Below are 15,115 nucleotides of genomic sequence, written 5' to 3' on the forward strand. Positions count from 1 at the left end.
AATGTTTTTTGCCTTGCTACACTACTGACATATCGACAACATATTGTAAGTACTTTTTTATGTGCGGAGTGTGCCATCGGTCACTAAACATTTCACTTCCAGACTATTGGACGCCCCAATTCCTGTCGCATGCGAATACGTATTCATACAATCTTCATAATTAGTCACAGGTATCCATCTTTTCCAAGGATTCTCTGACAGACAGTTAAAGGTGACAACATTTTTGTACCCTTATCAATCTTATTATACTCCAATAAAAATGTATAAGGTACACATGAGACAACAAGGTTTTCAATATTACTTTGATCACAACCCATTCAGTTGGTTAGTGACTCTTAAAAGTTCTTAGTTCGTATAAATTTCCTAAATTTTCATATTCTTTCTTATTTTGTAAAGTACATTCAAGAGTATTGGCATCAACATATAAAACTATACTCCTTAAACTCTTTCCTGAATCAAAAGTTTGTCTGTTGGGAAAAATTGTAAATCTTTTGAGTTTTGATGAGAGAACTTTTCAGTTGAGTCCTTATCTGTCATCAAGTAACGTTTTGCATTTGCTGAATTTGCAATGTTTGCTACAAACAGTTTTCCTTCAGATTTATGTTCTCTACTTTCTTTATGCGGTCGATTTTTTCTAAATACCAGTCGATACATCACTAAGCATACAGCGGTTGACACTACTGCGAGCAATATCAGTATAATACCCGCTATCAAAAAAGTATTTAACTGTTCTGACGAGTCACCTGGAATAATAAATTATAATACAGTGTAACGTTGATGCAATCAATTGTTTAGTTCTAAAGAAATAGAAAAAGACTTGTCATCATATATATTGCTAGGTTGTTGTCTCTGTGAGGTTCATTCATTTGCCTTTATTTTTGAATGAAAAAAGTTGAGAATGGAATTTGGGAATATGTTGAAGAGACAACAACCCGACCAAAGAGCACACATCAGCCGAAGCCACAAATGGGTCTTCAACGCAGCGGGGAAATTCCTAACCCGGAGGTGGCCCTCAGCTGGCCCCTAAATAAAATTGTGTACAAGTTTTGTGAAAATTGGCGTCACACGAAACTCAATAACAAACGAATGAACTAAAAATTAAAAAAAAACCATACAAGGCTATATAATACAGGAGGCTTGGGCCAGACACAAAAAATGCGGCGTGGTTAAACATGTTTTGTGCGATCTCAACCCTCACCATATACCTCTAGCCATTGTAGAATAAAGCAACACATAGAAATACGCACCAGTAAAACTCACTTTAAAAGAAGTCCGAGTCCGATGTCAAAAAAGGTAACAACAGAAAATAAGCAAAATGACAATGATACATAAATTAACAAAGGACTACTATCAGTTACTGAAATGCCAGTTCCAGACCTCAATTTAACTGATAGAAAGATTACGTGTTCATCGTTCATCATATGAAAATCAAGTACAATTCCTCCTGTTTAGGGGTTAAGTATTATATCATCATAAAATATATGAGAAGAATATTACCCATAGCATGCCAACAACTGTTTTCATAATACATGTGTTCAACAAAATTAATGGAAGTTTTTGACGACCTTGAACGGTCGCCTGCATGTGTTTATGTCCGATGCAAAGCTTTAAATGTTAATAATCATTACCCGTATATCAAAGTATACATACCATCCCATGATTCTTCTTTTATATTCAACATGTCTGCCGTTAAGTTTTTTTTGTCGAAATATGGACCAAAGGAACAACTGTAATTTACATTAAGGTCCTTCTTGTCAAATTGCGTTATTATGATCCCAAATCCACTATGGCCGGTACTTGGAACAAACTTCGTATTCTTTGATGGATAGCCATTATATGATAAAAGGGAAAGTTCCTTGCCTCCATACCACCGTTCTGGACACTTTATACATATATTTTCCACATTTGCTGTTATGCAACGTAAAGTAACGTTCCGACCAAAAATGACGGGATTTGTCTCAACTATCCAATACACTAAAAGTAGAGATATAATTTAAAACGTAAGTCATATACATGATATTTAGTTTCAATTAATTATTTTATTCATTTACAAATGACCATCATTATACAGTAAAAAGATAAATGAATAGAATTATATACAAGTATATACATGTAGTTACCTTGTTTGCGTAGATAGTGAGGGGCTTTTTGGTCTCACTAATCAGCGATAAGAAGCATCAAGAAGCGACAAGAAGCGTCAAGAACGACCAGAAGCGTCAAGAAGCGTCAAGAACAACAAGAAGCGCCAAGAAGCGCCAAGAAGCGTCAAGAATACTATTTAGCGACAAGATAACATTTTTTTTATTTAATTCAATATTTAAAATATACATTTAATTTTTGATTATTTATTTTCGGCCCAAAAAAGTTAGATAAATAGATATATTTTTTTTTTATTATTTTGATCAAACATAAAAGATGAATGGCTTTCTGTTAGGTTGTTGAGCAAAGGAACTGCACACGTTATAAAATGGAAATAAAAACAAAGATTTGGTATTTTGAGACATTTACATGTAGCCTGATGTACATGTTTGTCGCTTGTAATACATGTTTTAATGTATATACATTTTAATATTTTTAAAATATGTTTACTTGTATAATTCATGTACATGATTTATAGTTTGAGTTGCGATGAACGTAATTGACAATTTTTATGCCGATACTTATATGCATTGTATGTCGTTTGCGTTTCCTATATATACATGTACTGGATTTGTTATCAAAAATAACATTAAACAATACATATACCGATACTATTTTAAAGTTTTATACTCTTCACACGACAGTGAGACCGGGCTTTTTTTCATATTCTGGATCTGAACCGGAAAGCTTATTATGATTTAACAATAGTGTTTTAGTGTTCGTTGTCCATGCACCAGACGCATCATCATGATCAATAATATCCAAAATCAAATAAACATTTGTGAGTTGAGTTCTCGTTTGGCAAATGCATGCTATCCAATGTCTCAATTATCCACAGGATACTCAATTATATAACATAGATATGAATGTTCAAACACATTCAGTGGCGAATCTTGAAATTTCCATAAAGGGGAGAATACACCTGGACAGGTCTACATGTATATAAACTATAGTCACTTTAATCATTGAGATGTGAAGTACTATCGGTAATATGTTTGCATTTTCTCTCTATCTATATGTTCCACACTGTTCTGTTGGCAATTTGAAATGTGTTGTTTGTCCTTTTTTACTGATTATAAGAGTAAAATAAACTTGAGACAGGAATTCTAAACCATAGCTTAGTTTTATTGAATTGATGTGTCAATGTTTGCTACAAGTTCTACAATTTCAAGTGATTTTTTGTTTTTTAATATTTTCAAAATTGTACTTGCCAGAGTTGTGAGCTGGATCTTCACTGTCAACTTCATTCATATCATCTGACGAACTTGCTATAGCTACTATTGTTGAAACCATTAGAAAAAACAGTGCCTCATATATTGCCATTATAATCTTCAATGATCTGAAATGGTTTTGTCATTACTATAAATGTATATAAAACAAATCATTACATGTACATGTATTATAGCTTGAGTATATGTGATCAGAGCTCACAGATTCAAATCTCGCTCAATCCTCAATGTCAAGGTTTATAATAGGAAATCGAAAAGGAAACAAGAGAACAAAAAAAAGATCTCAAGTGAAGGCTATGTAGAAATAAAAGATTCGTAATTTGACTGTTATACATGCGGCAGTTAAATCACTCTGGTATGGTAAAAATAGGCGGTTGTCAAGCTCCATTTATTTTGTTTCAAAAACGTTTTTCGTTTTGAGACAGACTAGAAACTAAACGAAAATTGTAATATATAGCATAAATAACACAAACAAATGCAATAATTAGCATGACAAATACTGCAGATAAATAAAGCTGAATTTGAAGTATTTTAAGTATAATATAAAGATAAGGAGATGTAGTATGATTGCCAATGACAGACAACTCTCCAACAAAGTTCAAATGAAATTGATGTAAGCAATTGTAAGCAACCATACGGTTTAACGAGAGAAAAAAACCTACAGTGTGTTCGGCTGTAAAAGGCCCCCCTTCATGAAAAATATGGAACAATTCAATTGAGAAAACTAATGACCTAATTTGTAACAAAACAGTTTACGGTAAACAAATATGACAGACATGAACCGACGACAACCACAGGCTCCTGACTTTGGACAGACACTTAAAGGGTGTGGCGGGGTTAATAGATATAGGAAGATGTGGTGTGAGTGCCAATGAGACAACTCTCCATCCAAATAACAATTTAACCAGATGCTCCGCAGGGCGTAGCTTTATACGACCGCAGAGGTTGAACCCTGAACGGTTGGGGCAAGTATGGACACAACATTCAAGCTGGATTCAGCTCTAAATTTGGATTGTGATTAAATAGTTGACACAGCATAGGTTTCTGACACAGAATGAATGTGTTCTAATGAACTTAAAATTTTTGTTTTCTCTTATAGCAATTCACTATGCTGTTGAATATTAATCCTCTCAAAACAAGAATGTGTCCTCAGTACACGAATGCCCCACTCGCACTATCATTTTCCATGTTCAGTGGACCGTGAAATTGGGGTAAAAACTCTAATTTGGCATTAAAATTAGAAAGATCATATCATAGGGGACATGTGTACTAAGTTTGAAGTCGATTGGACTTAAACTTCATCAAAAACTACCTTGACCAAAAACTTTAACCTGAAGCGGGACAGACGGACGGACGAACGGACGGACGAACGAACGGACAGACGGACGGACGGACGCACAGACCAGAAAACATAATGCCCCTCTACTATCGTAGGTGGGGCATAAAAATGTTTGAAGAAATTTTCTTTTTTATTTATGAAATTTCAAATGAGAAAAATTGAACCCAATTTTTTTAATCACATCCCCCTTTCCCTTATTCCAAAACTAATCTCAATTAAAATTTCTAATGGAGTTTGCAACAATAACTACTCATTTAAATACATCATAAAATATTAAGATGTAAAAAAAACTGCTTGTTATCACTGAATGTTATTTATTATAATTTATCAGTTGGTAGTAAAAAGTGAATATACATTGTATATTGTATATAACAAAGATTTAAGTTGATTCTGGACAAAGAAAGATAACTCCAATTAAAAAAAAATCTTGCTATTGCACAATATTTTGCAATTAGATATTTCTTGCTTACTATTCTGGACAAAGAAAGATAACTCTAATTAAAAAAAAATTTGCTATTTCACAATATTGTGCAATTAGATATTTCTTGCCATTGCACAATACTGTGCAATTGAAAAGACTTGCTATTGCACAACACTTAATATAATAATTTTAGATCCTGATTTGGACCAACTTGAAAACTGGGCCCATAATAAAAAATCTAAGTACATTTTTGGATTCAGCATATCAAAGAACCCCAAGATTTCAATTTTTGTTGAAATCAGACTAAGTTTAATTTTGGACCCTTTGGACTTTAGTGTAGACCAATTTGAAAACAGGACCAAAAATGAAGAATCTACATACACAGTTAGATTTGGTATATCAAAGAACCCCATTTATTCAATTTTTGATGAAATCAAACAAAGTTTAATTTTGGACCCCGATTTGGACCAACTTGAAAACTGGGCCAATAATCAAGAATCTAAGTACATTTTTAGATTCAGCATATCAAAGAACCTAACTGATTCATTTTTTGTCAAAATCAAACTAAGTTTAATTTTGGACCCTTTGGACCTTAATGTAGACCAATTTGAAAACGGGACCAAAAGTTAAGAATCTACATACACAGTCATGACAGTTAGATTCGGCATATCAAAGAACCCCAATTATTCAATTTTGATGAAATCAAACAAAGTTTAATTTTGGACCCTTTGGGCCCCTTATTCTGTTGGGACCAAAACTCCCAAAATCAATACCAACCTTCCTTTTATGGTCATAAACCTTGTGTTTAAATTTCATAGATTTCTATTTACTTATACTAACGTTATGGTGCGAAAACCAAGAAAAATGCTTATTTGGGTCCCTTTTTGGCCCCTAATTCCTAAACTGTTGGGACCTAAACTCCCAAAATCAATACCAACCTTCCTTTTGTAGTCATTAACATTGTGTTTAAATTTCATTGATTTCTATTTACTTAAACTAAAGTTATTGTGCGAAAACCAAGAATAATGCTTATTTGGGCCCTTTTTTGGCCCCTAATTCCTAAACTGTTGAAACCTAAACTCCCAAAATCAATCCCAACCGTTCTTTTGTGGTCATAAACCTTGTGTCAAAATTTCATAGATTTCTATTAACTTAAACTAAAGTTATAGTGCGAAAACCAAGAAAATGCTTATTTGGGCCCTTTTTGGCCCCTAATTCCTAAAATGTTGGGACCAAAACTCCCAAAATCAATACCAACCTTCCTTTTGTGGTCATAAACCTTGTGTTAAAATTTCATAGATTTCCATTCACTTTTACTAAAGTTAGAGTGCGAAAACTAAAAGTATTCGGACGCCGGACGACGACGACGACGACGACGACGACGACGACGACGACAACGCCGACGCCAACGTGATAGCAATATACGACGAAAATTTTTTCAAATTTTGCGGTCGTATAAAAATTAAACCATTATAGGTTAAAGTACGGCCTTCAACACGGAGCCTTGGCTCACACCGAACAACAAGCTATAAAGGGCCCCAAAATTACTTGTGTAAAACCATTCAAACGGGAAAACCAACGGTCTAATCTATATAAACAAAACGAGAAACGAGAAACACGTATATATTACATAAACTACTGTACATCAGATTCCTGACTTAGGACAGGTGCAAACATTTGCAGCGGGATTAAACGTTTTAATGGGTTCTTGATTGTAATTAAATACCCTCCAACTCCAAAATTTGTAAAAATATCCGTTGTTTTATCAAAACGCGGAAAAAATATAAATCAAATACATGTACATGAATAAAATAAAATTGAAAATAATATTTATGTTTTCACTGATTAGAAACTTCAAAGTGATGATTGGATATTATCAAAAGGAAATTTCGTTATAGGTATACCCATTTTGTTATGAAGAAAAATAGAGCGAAGCTAACGGTGGTTTGTCTATTTATTAAGAAAGTATCAAGTAATCATGTTAAACTGTAAGTTGTTAAATCATTAATTTTTCTAAATACTATTCTCTGCCGTAAATATGGTATGAAATAAGATTAAAACAAAAATAGTAAAAGTAATAACTCCACTTAAAATATAATCTATTTTTTAGTACAATATGCGATTTTCTGATGAGACTTATATTAGCTTTATTTCACAGCCTTCAATACCATATCAGTTAGTACATTTAAAAAAAATACAAAACCAACATGATATACTAGATATACTATTCATTATATGTCAGGGTCAACAGTGCTATGATTCCCAATGTTTGTCATTTAGGTTTACGCCACGACTTGCTGACTGTATTAGTTTCAGGCCTTATAAAATAGAACAGTGTTATTACCAGCAGTTTAGTTTAGAGATATAGGAAGATGTGGTTTGATATCCAATGAGACACCTCTTCATCCAAATAACAATTATAAAAGTAAACCATTATATTAGGTCAAGGTACGACCTTCAACACGGAGCCTTGGCTCACACCGAACAGCAAGCTATAAAGGGCCCCACAAATTGGTAATGTAAAACCATTCAAACGGGAAAAACATTGGTCTAATCTATATAACTAGAGGCCGTTCACCTTGGTCTTTGTGCATATTAAACAAAGTACACAGATGGATACGTGACAAAATTGTGTTTTGGTGATGGTGAATAGATAGATGTTGACTTTATTTACAATTTCTTTCCATGTCAGATTTGCTCTAAACGCTTTGACTTCAGAGTTATAAGCAAAAATCTACATTTTACCCCTATATTCTATTTTTAGCAATGGCGGCCATATTGGTTGGATGGCCGGGTCATCCCACACATTTATAAACTAGATATATACCCCAATGATGATTGTGGCCAAGTTTTGTTAAATTTGGCCCAGTAGTTTCAAAAAGGAAGATTTTTTAAAAAGGTTACAGACGCCGGACGACGGACGCCAAATGATGAGAAAAGCTCACATGGCCCTTTGGGCCTGGTGAGTAAAAATCGAGAAACGAGAAAGAATTTGACTACATTAATGTTTCTCCTTTACTTTATGTAAATAATTGCGGTTAGTTATTATTTGCTACTATTTAAAGTCACTTTTTTTCAATTCGTGCATATGCGACAGTAAACTTTACTGTACTGTCATAATGTACAACAAATGTTTGAATTGAAATATATTATAGACAATATTCATTCAGCTCCATTGTGGATATACATGCGCAGTTGACATACTAATGAATTAGCTTGAAAGGATATTTACTATGAAAAAAAAATCATTAGACTAAAGGAATGTATTGTGCATTGTGCAAATTGACTGAAATGTAATTTATCTATTTTTCTTATCATATCTTCCATGGGGCTTCCATGTATGCATGTGCAACCATATTCATTTATCAACCGAGGAAAAGGTGAACTTTTCCTAAATTAGTTTGCTTGTTCAAAAAATCGATCGCAAAGAAGGTACTTTTATAATTCAAGGCCGTAACTACCCTTGAGGCAAGTGAGGCAATTCACTAAAATTTCGACACTGATTTTTTTTTCACATACATATTAATATAATAGTCATTGTTGTTCTGTCTCAACCTGAATTTCTATAACTTGTCATCATTCCTTTTAAACTATTTTTCCTGGATATAACTCAGTATCTCAACGGGTGATGTTTCTCGATTACATTTACCTAATAGTAACGATAATCATCATGGATCTCTAGTTAAACACTGTCAGGCTCTTGCAGAAAAAGGAAAAGCGACACTGAAGGTAAAGAGGGAATAATTCTAGCAAACTAGTTTTTTGTGAACGGAGTCTGAGTATTGCATATAACTTCATTAGAACAATCCAAAAACGATAAGTAGACTGTCAAATCAAGTACTGGTCTTCGGAAGGCAGTCCTTTCTGCGTATTCATTTCTCCGTTGCACCAACTTTTGACAAATCAAGTACTGGGCATCGCAGTCCTGTCTGCGTATTCATTTCACGAACTTTCCCTTTACAGATAAATAAAATATAAATAATATGAAACATGCATGGATTAGTTTTTATCAAAAAAAAAAAACCTTAAGGAATGGTAGAACCTTTAACACGGGATTTTGTCTTTACTTATTCGGGACTACGGAATTTTGTTTCTTTATATTCGGGGTTTCGGAATCAGACACCCCAACCCCAAACCCCTAAATTTATAGATTCTGGAACTAAAATACTACCAACTATTTCCAGAGATAATTTGAAATTACGGACCTACATGTAAACGTCAAAAACTCCATTCCAATTCCCCTGTACCCATATCATAGATACTTACTATATAGATAGAATCATATATATATGTGTATCTTATCTCATTCTATCCTAGTTAGTCTACAATTGTCAGCATAAAAGGGAGTTTAATATTTTGTAACTGCGACTGTATGATTGTGCTAATTCCCTTTTGCAAAACACAACTGTTACTACCGATGCTGCTACCGAATTGCTGATGGAGAAGGAATTGGAAGAAGACATTGATCATTGTGTTGATGATAATGTGCTACCTTTAGAAACACAGACCGCCCTGAAACAACAGAAAACTTGGAAAAGAGCATGCATGAGTGGCGAGAGATTGTGCTGTCTTGCCATGCTCCATGTTCATCGCGATAAGAATATCAGCAGACCAAATTATGATTCTGGAACGATTTGACTGAACCGGCCATAGAAAAAATTGGCAAACTCTACTGAATCGATGTTTGTTCTATGTTCTGGCAGCAGACCCTAATCATGTGATACAGCCCGTAACAGAGAAGTGATCGAATTGATGTTTCTTTACCGTCAAAATTAGCTACGTTATCGACAAACTTAATTGAGTAGTGACCGAACTATTGGTACTTTAACGTTAAAAAGATTGACAATGCTGACAAACTTTCATGTGTCTATAATCAAGTTTAATACCGATAATATTGAAAATAATTCTAATAATATGAAACAAAATATGTCCATGCACCATTTCGATTGGGCGAAAAGTAGTCATTTCTTCAAAGTCAGAACAGAAAAAAAAAAGATTTATGGAAGGACGTCTTGATAGTATTATTTACAATTTTACCCAAAACTAAAAGAAATATACTGGTAAACAATACACCTTATCGCTATTTGTCCGCCATTACTGGATATCACACAGGTTCCTGTAAAATTTTGACGTCATAAAACAAAATATCTGACGCCACAATGGAAAAGTGATTGTTGTATGCGTCAAAAGTTCAAGCGGCCGGGTCGGCAGGCCGATAAGGCTAATAGCGATAAGGTGTATTAAAAATGTGTTTAATAGGAATGAAGTCCTTTATTTTTTCGGACTGAATGTGTACCGTATGTGTGATGGATTTGAATTCAATCAATAACTTTAAAATGTTTTCTCATATGTATACACAAAAGGGAGGACTGGTATTTGTACTTCTGTTAGAATATGTCTTCGTCCGTTTCACATGCCAAATTTTTTTCTGGTACAGTTTAAACGGGAAAATTTTGTTGAGAATTTTTTTTTAATATGACAAAATAACGAACAAAACTAGAACATTTCCGTACATTAAATCTTAGGACGGTCAGAACATTTTAAGGACGCAACAGATCGAAGTACAATTTTAAGTAGTACATAGATGTGCAATAATTCAGCTTCCAGTATATGTTCATGAAGTTCTAAATTTTGACTGTTGATTTCTTTAAAAAAAAAACACCATTTTTTTTACAATAAAAAATCTCAAAATGTCCGTTTAAAATGAAAAAAGTTTGACCATGAAAAATCACATATCAAAGAAAAGCAGTCGTTTAATTGATTATAAGAAAGTTTCAGTATATCATGTCAAATTTCTTTAATTTGAGAGTTTTCCTTTAGTTACAAATGTAGCTCCATGTCTGATGGTGAAATAAAAATGAATGTCTCAGAAAGTGGTGAATTAGTTTCCATAAATGACAGATGAATCGGGCCAAGCTTAGTAACTTACTGTAAACAGACTACTGTAACATTGACGCACTCGTCGAACTGTTTAAAAGATTTGTGTTTATATATATGACCAAAAATTTATTATACACAACTTCATTTATAAATTAATCTGAATTTCATAGCGCGTCGTCACAATAATGAAAGTTATAAAACAAAATCTATAACCAGCAGATCTATACTTCTATAAATAAAGTATTCTTGTACAAAATGGTATCTTTTATAAAAATGGTCCTAACTATAGAATAGATAGTTTACAACAGAAATCTTAAACGGAAGTTTCGACAATTTTAAACAGAAGAGATTTGAAAATAAATTTAACTTTAAACACTGAAATAATTTTAATACCTCGAAGGTGTAATGAATAAACCAACAATCTCAATCTTTAAAAGTGTCTTCATTGCACTAACCGACGAGTTCATGTTTACAGTAGAAACAGTGGATGTGACTCCAATAAATTCATTACCATTGTAGTCATGAATATTTATCGCTTATATCAAATTGATAAAGATTTTATCGAGGTCGCACCAACTGTTTCTACAGCTAAGATCAGTTACATGTAACATGATCTCGTCGATTCGCACGACGAAGCCAATGTCTATGACAGAACACACATTCTAGATTATGTATTTTTGTTTCCGTCAGTTCGAAAGTATTTGATCATTTCAACTCCTGGCCACAGACCACAATTAAATTCTCTATTAGTTCTTTATAACGTTTTGTTGAATTAAAAAAAAATACACCTAATCTTTTTGTCAATTTTTGTGTGTGTGTAAAGTACAGTTCTAGTCCAAAAATATATCCAACATTCAGAAAGATTGCTCTGCTGTATTTTACAAATTTAACCAATACACATCCATACCCCTATGGACAAGTCAAGAGATGTTCCGAAAACTGTAAATATCACCTTTTTGCACCTTGCCTAATCACTATTTCCATATTAAAGTCAGTTAAAATAAAACATCCAAAAGTTTATTTCAGCTCTCTTCTTTCATTTCCAACCCAGAAAAGCTAAGAAATATATGAGAAAGGGAAAGAAAAAAAATAAAGAAAAAATACACTGTAATTAAAGGGAACTGGATCATTAATTGTGGTCTTGGGTCCCTTTGTATTTCATAATATGTGTCATGAACAAAGACATATGTTCGATTGAATAATGATTTCCTCGTAACAAATGATAGAAATTTCGGAGATCCCGTATTTGATCCTTTACCGTTAAAATGAAAATGCCAATGACAGAGGTTGGTTATAAAAAATGTTTTACTGTGTTAAAAAAACTTCGACTTAAACAATGAAAACTTACACGTTGGACATGAAAAATATTTTGTCGATGAAGAAAATAAAATTATGAAATAAGTTTGTCGATAACGTAACTTATTCTGACGGTAAAGAAACGCGAATTCGATCACTACTCTGTTACGGGCTGTATCTGGATGATTATCTAACATATAAATTTAAATATAAAGGTGTTAGTTAAAGTCTTAAAATATGAAAAATGTATATAAAAAATGTCCAAATTCAAAACATTATCAAACTCTCTAAATATGCCTAGAATGCAGGATTTTGCACCATTCATTTCATACCCTCCCAAAAAAATTTCGGCCTAAGTATATATATATGTGTAAAAAATATAATTATACATACTTTATTAAATTGAGCATGGAAATGGGGAATGTGTCAAAGAGACAACAACCCGACCATATAACAGACAACAGCAGAAGGTCACCAACAGGTCTTCAATGCAGCGAGAAATTCCCGCACCCGGGGGCGTTCTTCAGCTGGCTCCTTAACAAATATAATACAAAAATAATACTAGTTCAGTGATAATTAATGAACGCCATGTACTAGTCCAAATAATTATGACGTCTTGAAAGGCTATTATAGTTTTTACTTTGACGCCTTACAGTCAAAGAAAAAAAATATAATAGCCTTTCAAGACGTTATCCTTATTTTGACTTAGTCACTAGCCATATACTAAACTCCAAATTGTACACAAGAAACTATAATTAAAAACAATACAAGACCTAACAAAGCCCAGATGGGCTCCTGACTGTATTATATACAGTCCGCCAAAAGTTAAGCACCACCTATTTTTATTGCATAGATTTTTTTTCAAATTTAGAAAATCAACAATGTAAGGCCAGAGATATGATTCGCACCTAAATGGGTGGATAGTGGATCAATTTCTATGAAATTATTTCCCTGTGATTTTATTTTTTTACAGCAATTGATCACCCAATATTATTAAAATTTTCTACACATAAGCTTTGGTATGTTCGGCAAATTTAATGTCAATATTTGAGTCAATAGCATGTGTAAAAAACTCACTTCCGGTACAGTTTCATAGCACGACGTATTTAATCTCGGTGCAAGCTTTCAAGCTTTAGTTTAGAAAAACTTGTTGCATTAAACAACAAATTCCACTTTTAAATCGAAAAAATATTGTGAAGGTGGATCTCTGTAAGTGGGGGATTGTTAAAATGAGGGACTACAATGTTTTTTGGCACCAAATCTCTGTATGTCTGTCCGTTTATGTTACCCTGCAGAATATACGTACCTAGCTTATAAGGGTATAAGAAGCAACCCCGTACTGGAACACCACCAGCACTAAATGCAGTCTTTGTGCAAACAATGTTTTTGGTCATAGGCCGTTTTGTTTCCCCGTGAAACTCGTATTATGGCGTCTACTGGCAGTAAAAGAAACTTACTACCATCTTAACAATGAGTGTTCAAGCATAGATGGTCATTATCCCATTAAAACCTGACGGCAGAGTGCCTACCTGTAAGTACAGGTCTCTATACACAAAGACTTACTCTTCGGTTGCCTCTGAGAAGTCGACTGACCAATGTACGAACACTAACAGGATCACCTGGAGAAACAGTGTATTTGAAAACGAACAGATGACCTTTGATAAGAGGTTGCTTGACTGCTTTATCGGAGTTCAATCTTTTTGGTCGTAATGGATTTTCTTAGGGTATGTCATGTATGTTGAAGGTAATTCATAAAACCAAACATTTATATTTTTTTCGCAATAGTTATAAAAATATTGCCAGTTATATTTCGGTGGTGCTTAACTTTTGGCGGACTGTATATATATAAATCATGTGCATTTCATAAATAAATAAAAATTATTATTTATGTTGCAGTTGAAAATTTTTATGTAATCCTCCATAATAAATTAACAATTTACACTAATCAATACTGTCTGTTTCTACAGTTATTATTTTGATAAAAATGCAACTCAACTCTGGCAGTTGCACTTAACCGAGTATGTCATCTATGACCTTTCTCTCGTGAACCACCTAAACAAATACCCATATGATTTTTTCTTAAATTTTCAATAAGATAAACAACATGTGGGTACAGTTTAAGGTTCTTTTTAACTGGAACTCTATTTGCCATTCTTTTTATTTAGTAATTTCTTGCAACTAGACCATAATTGACATAGTTTCAGCCTAGGCCACGTAAATATAGTTTTAAAGCAAATATATCTTAATTTGCTTTACTTATCATTTCAATTTTTTTTTTACATAAATCCCTTGCTACCCTCTATTATAAATACACAAGTTCAGAGCAGTACTATTGATTGATGATGTGTCATGTAAAATATTTGTAGTCGTTAACTTCCTGTTTTAACGCTTTGTTATGGAAATATACATAACTATGGAATAAGTGACCTTCTTGTATTTTTATTGAACAGGAAGAACATTTGATATCAAACTTTTCTTTTTGGCCTTTAATCACTTAGTCTTATTTGAATATGTTTAATACAAAACTCACCTTCAGATATTTGTAACTAGGTCAGGATATTCTATTTTAAGACGTTAAAGGTGTTACATGAATTACGTATGCTTTAAGATATAACCATAATTGTGTATTTGTGTTTCATGAGAAGTCGTTTTAATATTGAAATCGTTTAAAATTCAAAATTTTTAACCAAAATTTTCATATGGTGTATGTTCCACGAAGAGTAATTGACGAATGAGGATATAAATACCCTCATAGGACGAAACCAACTCTACTATGTGTTTCCGGCATGCGTAGAACATAAAATAGTAAAA

General features: G+C 33.1%; 1 long non-coding RNA gene across 1 annotated transcript; it reads right to left on the reverse strand.

Moving 5' to 3' along the window:
• Positions 1–364: 364 nt before the first annotated feature.
• Positions 365–14,901, reverse strand: LOC143080196 (uncharacterized). Its single transcript, XR_012979653.1, has 5 exons — positions 14,835–14,901; positions 12,698–12,838; positions 3,351–3,478; positions 1,651–1,974; positions 365–743 (listed from the first exon to the last, which is right to left on the reverse strand). It is a non-coding gene; the product is annotated as an uncharacterized LOC143080196 (long non-coding RNA).
• Positions 14,902–15,115: the final 214 nt, after the last annotated feature.

This window comes from Mytilus galloprovincialis, chromosome 6 (genome assembly GCF_965363235.1).
Source record: "Mytilus galloprovincialis chromosome 6, xbMytGall1.hap1.1, whole genome shotgun sequence".
NCBI classification, from domain to species: domain Eukaryota; kingdom Metazoa; phylum Mollusca; class Bivalvia; order Mytilida; family Mytilidae; genus Mytilus; species Mytilus galloprovincialis.